Below are 5,958 nucleotides of genomic sequence, written 5' to 3'. Positions count from 1 at the left end.
CACTCTTCCTCCATCCTCATCCACTCAGTTACCTCTCACGCCTTGCGGATAATCATATTATTAGATTAGAGTATTTATATAAGTATGAGTATATGTCGTTCCTCCTTCCTTAGTGGGGTATGCCATACACACCATTCTGCACTTTGCTTTGGTCACATGGCAGTGTACTGTGTAGATCTCTCCACTTTGATACTACTTTAGGATGCTCCCTCTTTTATAAAGAGGTGGACATTATAGCTGCTTCCAAATGACACAGAATGTGTGCCCAACCCTAATATTTGGCTATGGGTTAAATTAAATGTGCTTTGACTTTATCTTTAACAGCTGACTAGAAAAGTCGTCTTCTAAGTTGTCCCTACAAAAGTCAAATTCAAAATGCCTAGACAGCTTCTTAAATATTCTGACCAGTTTTGAACATCAAAGAACAATAAAACTTCGAATAGTTCTCTTGAAAGAACACTGAGAAGATGGATTGGCCATGGTATTTACTTACATGCTTCTATAGACCCCATAAATAAGTAAAGACTGGAAAAAAACATTTCTAGTCTACCTAATATATAAAGAATTCCTTCAAATTTATTTTAAATGACAACCTAATAGAAAAAAAATGACAAAAATTTATAAACTGGAATTTCATAGAAGATAAAAATCAAATAGCTGATAAATATATTTTTTAATGATTAATCTTATTAGGGATAAGAGATATACAATAAGTTACCATCATTTTGCCCATAAGATGACAAAAATTAGAAAGATTGATATCTGTTGGTAAGGTTTTGAAGAAAAAGCCATTCTCAAACATGTTTGATAGAATTTAAACAGTTTTATAGGGCAATGTAGAAATATCTATCAAAATTTTAAATATACCTGACTTTTGACTCAGCAATTCCACTTCTAAGAATCTGTTAGAGAAATATAGAAAAAAAAAATTATAAATAAATATATATTTTACTGGTTCATACTTTTATACTTGCCTGAAATGGGGATAAATAGGACATGACCTGAATGTCCATTAAGAGAAAAACAGTTAAATACATTATGTAGCAAGTATATAATGGAAAACTGGGACACTATTAAAAAAATTAGATCTAGACACAATAAATTATATGAAGTAGATTTATAATATTTAAATATACATTATATATACACACACACACACATACACACAGACATATATATATATATATACATATATACAAATTCCAGTTATGGCATGATCCCATTTTTGGAAACAAAATACTAGAAAAAATAGGGATTTGATAATACACACATCATCATGGATAAACTTCAGATGCATTATGCTAAGTGAAAAAAGCCACACCCAAAGGCTGCATACTGTGTGATTCCATTTATATGACCCTCTGGAAAAAGCAGAACTAGAGGAACAGAAAGGCAAACAGTGGTTGCCAGGACTGGGGGTTAGGACAGAAGTCACTATAAAAGAGCACAAAGGAGATGTTTTGTGGCAATGGAGAGGTTATACCTCTCGGTTGTGGTGCCAGTTGCCCAGTATGTGCATTTGTACACCACAAAAGGTGAGTTTTACTATATGTGAATTGTACCTCAGAATATCTGACTTTTTTTTAAGTTCATAAAGATTCCTAGTGAAGCATTAATAAGTTACCCCTTGATAATGAGAGTGGGGAAGTACGGAAAGGGAAGAATCTTTCACTTTTTACACTTCTGTATAATCTGGGTTAATTTTAGCAAGCAGTCACAACTTTTGTAATTTTCGAAAAGGTTTGCTGAATATGACATGCTCAACACTATGCAGCCATTAGAAGTAGATTTATGTCTACTAACACGTAAAGGCATTCACAATCACTGTTAAGTAGGGGGGAAAAATTGTACAATAATATACAATCACAGTTTTTAAAAAATACAATAAAATTATGTGTATACATGTATGTTTAGGTATATATGTGAGTGACTCTGTGTTTGAGTGTGTATGTGTGTGTGAAAAATAAGGATATCAGCCAAGTATTTAACAGTAATTTAGCAGTATTTACTTTGGGAGAGTGGTAACATTGTGGGTTTGTGGAGGGAATTACTTTATTTTTAACTTTGGTGGAATGGTTGTAAGGGTACGTCATTTCTATAATTATTTTAAAAATTACGTTTCTTAAATTGCATAACCTAAGAGGTTGCTTTGACCAAAAGGAGGACTATTCATTCTCTGAGAGTGGAGAAGATCTGTACAGATATAGAATACTTTGTAGGTTGGAGAGTAGATAAAAGAGTCAGTAATTTGGGCCTCAGTTTTCTCAGTAAAACAGGTCATTTGGTGGGAATAAGGGAATGGGTGTTAGGGAATTTAAGGAAGGTAAAAAGTCTGGAATAACTTTTAGGAAATATGACAAGGAAAGACATTGAGTTTAACTTAAAAGTACTGTCAAGGGTAGAGGTTATGAATGCCCTCAGGAGCTGGGTCATTAGGCAAATGAAAGGTGGTCAGCGGGGCTTCAGCTAACTGCGAAAGGCAGTATTATCCAACATGGGTCCTGGTGACTACTACAGCCCAGTGTTCCCATGACTCCAAGAGAAAGCAAAAATGCAGCTTTTTAGATTAAATTATCCGATTGAAAATATTGGCAGATAATTAAATGTTTCAAACACTGTTCAGGCCAAAACAAAATCAAAGAGCCCATGGTTATTGTGGTAATATTTCTCTAATATTACCCCCAGGTATTTTTTTATTTTCCTATTTTTACAGCCCAATGCCTTTTAAATCACCAAAGCTTGTTTCAGGGGGAGGTGAGATACAGTTCCAGAAAAAAACAACAAAAAGCACTGCTCAGTTGTGATGTTCAAAACCTACCTTTTTCTATAAAAGGACATAGCAGAAACCATAGTTTTGAAATTCAAGATTTCAGTGCAAAGAGCTGAGTTCTTGAGAGAAAAAGGTTTTTCTGTATTCTAAAAATGTCGTCTTAGATATTTAGAACAGGTACTTAGCTCTCAGAGCCCATAGGAGAAGAAATGCTGCAAGATGTAGGGGCGATTTTGCCTCAAGAGAGTTTACCACTTGGGGCAGGGCACTTATGACCCACTTTCCTCCTGACCTCTGGGAGGAGGTGGCCTCTTCCAAGTCCCTTGCCAGCACTGTTCGAGTAGCAATCTCAGTAGGACAAGTCTAGACAGAAAGAGGACATGAGCTCGCCTCCTCTTTGACAAGCCTCTCTGACTCTCAAGAGGCCTGGAGGGTACCAGGATTTTCCGCAGGTCTCCAGGAAGGTGGAGAAGGTGAGCCAAGAAGGCTGGCCTGTAAGGCAAGGACTTGCCATGGTGAGCAATGAAATAGCCCTGTAGCTGAGGTCTTTGGAGTGGACTGTCCAGGTCATGGTCGACCCCACCTTATTTGTAACAAAAAATAAGAACAGGCATTTAAGGTGATTCTGAGGAATACTGAAGTCTGAGCACAGCTGGACTAGTGTTGGATTTTGCCTGGAGGTACATGTGTGCAGTGGAGATGAGAATATTTGTAAAAGAATGATGCCAGTGACCCAGCGAACAAACTAAATCTATACCTGAGGCAAAAATGAAAAGATACATATTTTTAAGAATATTATATTCTCCCCTGACTTCCTCCCTACTCCATCTCCAAAACAAACACTAAAGCGGTCACCATGAGAAACAAATCAGAAACTGGACTTCCTTCAACTTTTTGAATTACATCAAGGACGGACAGCACCAGAAGGTTTTCAGCGCCTAGGGCATCTAATCTGGCCCTGATTTTCAGTTGAGTAACTGTGTGATCCTTTCTGAATAAGCTAAGGAACAGAAGGTGCTGACACTGGGAAGAAAGGGATTCGCGGGTTGGAGGTCTCCACAGGGTCAGAGAGCTGGTGTGGCGGGGAGGAGGCTATGAGGAGGGGCGTGGTCAGAACCCCCTTGAGGATAGGCTCTGGGAGTAGCTGTGAAGATGCGTGGTAAGTAGAGCTAGAGAAGACAGATTGTTGAGAAGATCACCAGAATAAAGAGGGTTGTAGGATGGTGTCCGTCTTCACTGAAGGTAGAAAACCTCCCAACACTGAACAGATAATGCATGCTCTCAGTTTACTGAATGTAGCCTGTGAGCCACACATTCTCAAAACTGGACCCTCATCTAATGTAGCCACATTGGCATGTTACATTGAAAACAAGCTTATATGGAATACTAACATAATTACGCATTGATTAATATCATCGATGATATTTTCTCCTGTTTCTCAGGTTTTAGCAAAATTAGGATCAATGCGAAATATTAATTCTATACTATATTGCTTACTTTGTTTCCCATTAAACACACATGCAGACTTCTTCCCAGTTTTTCAGTTGATGAAGGTAAACCTATTCTCTTTTGAAAATTTTGTTTTTAAGCAGTTAAATGTGGACCCAAGATAACAGGACAGCCCATTCTGTACATTTTTACTTGACATTCAGAGTGAGGTTTTACAGAGAAAACTTTTTATTTAACATAAATACCTCTAAGTCTCCAGAGAAAATTACTACTCAGCAATGATTTTTTATAAAACTTGTTTTCATTTTTTTCTACACCAGACTACTTTCTCCTGAGAGAAAACAGACCTCAGGGAACCAGACTCAGTGCCATGATACCCAGTTCTGAGTGAATCGATATTTTTTTCTGCTGAGATGAGTACAAAACAGGCTGTAAGGGAATATGGGTTGACTCCTAGTTAATCTTTAGTTTTACAACACATTAGCCTGTCCTTTCTCTTTAATGATTTAAGTATCTGGTGCTAAGCTTTCTTGTCAAATAAACTAAAAGTCTGGCTTTATTCTCTCTTCACTTTTGTAGCTAAATATTTATCTATGGTCTGAAGAAAAAGGGCAAGTCGAGTTAGTTGTGTAGAATGCATTTCTTCACACATCATCAGAAACTGCTAAAAATGATGACGTAATTACTGCCATTTTAAATGCTCAGGTCTGCCTACTAAGGAAGATTCTTTTTGTTTTTCCAATAATGGCTACTTATTTTATCTAATTTTTATTTTCCTTTGCTAATTGAGACTCCTGCAAGATTTGAGGCTGCATGGGATCCAATCCAGGAAATTGCAGGGTGAGGGAAGTCCTTATGAGAATAAAAGCAGGCAGTTTGATAACCTTGATGAAATGAAGTACTCAATTATCCATGGAGAGAGAGCGGAAATTGTACCGAGGAAAAGCACAGGTAATATAGAAATCATTTTTATTTCCTTTGGACTCTTATCTAGATGCAAGCACATTTATATCCCACAGCAGTGCTTTGTGATTCAAATCCTCCCAGGGTCTGGTAGGAGAGAGTGCCAGGATCTTCAAAACTGGAGGGGTATGTTGTACGCGAAGATTCTTTAGGAAAAATTCTGAGAACTACTAACATTTCCTGAGCAGAAAGGTTTCTATTACACTTTAAAGTGTTTTACTATTGCTACTGTGACAAAGTACCACAAACTTAGTGGCTTTCGAAAAGAACACAGATCAATCTTCTCATGGTGCTGCAGATCGGATGATCAAAATGAACTTCCTGGGGCCAAATCAAGGTGTTAGCAGGGCTGTGCTCCTTTCTGGGGGCTCTAGAAAAGAATCCTTTTTTTTTTTTTGCTACTTCCTGCTTCTAGAAACCCCCCACATCCCTCCATCTTGAAATGGCATCACTCCAACTTCTGTTTCTGTCATCACATCTGTTTCTGATTTGATCCAGTTGCCTCCCTTTTATTAGGACCCTTGTGAATACATTGGGCCCGCCCAGTAATCCAGGTTAATCTTTGCATCACAAGATCTTAATCTCATCAGCAGAATCCCTTTTGCCTTGTAAGGTAGCATGGTCACAAGTTTCCAGGGGTTAGGATGTGACCATTGTTCAGCCCACCATATGAGAGCTGCACATGTTTCCTCAAACCTGGGACTGATCCTCGTCTTCAGCCACCATAGCAGGTTTAACCTGAGCCAGGGCTTATAAACAGCCCAGTCAGTGCACCT

Source organism: Rousettus aegyptiacus, unplaced genomic scaffold (assembly GCF_014176215.1).
Source record: "Rousettus aegyptiacus isolate mRouAeg1 unplaced genomic scaffold, mRouAeg1.p scaffold_m13_p_2, whole genome shotgun sequence".
Classification (NCBI taxonomy): domain Eukaryota; kingdom Metazoa; phylum Chordata; class Mammalia; order Chiroptera; family Pteropodidae; genus Rousettus; species Rousettus aegyptiacus.
The sequence above is the reverse complement of the archived record's forward strand: the minus strand, read 5'-3'. Positions refer to the sequence as shown.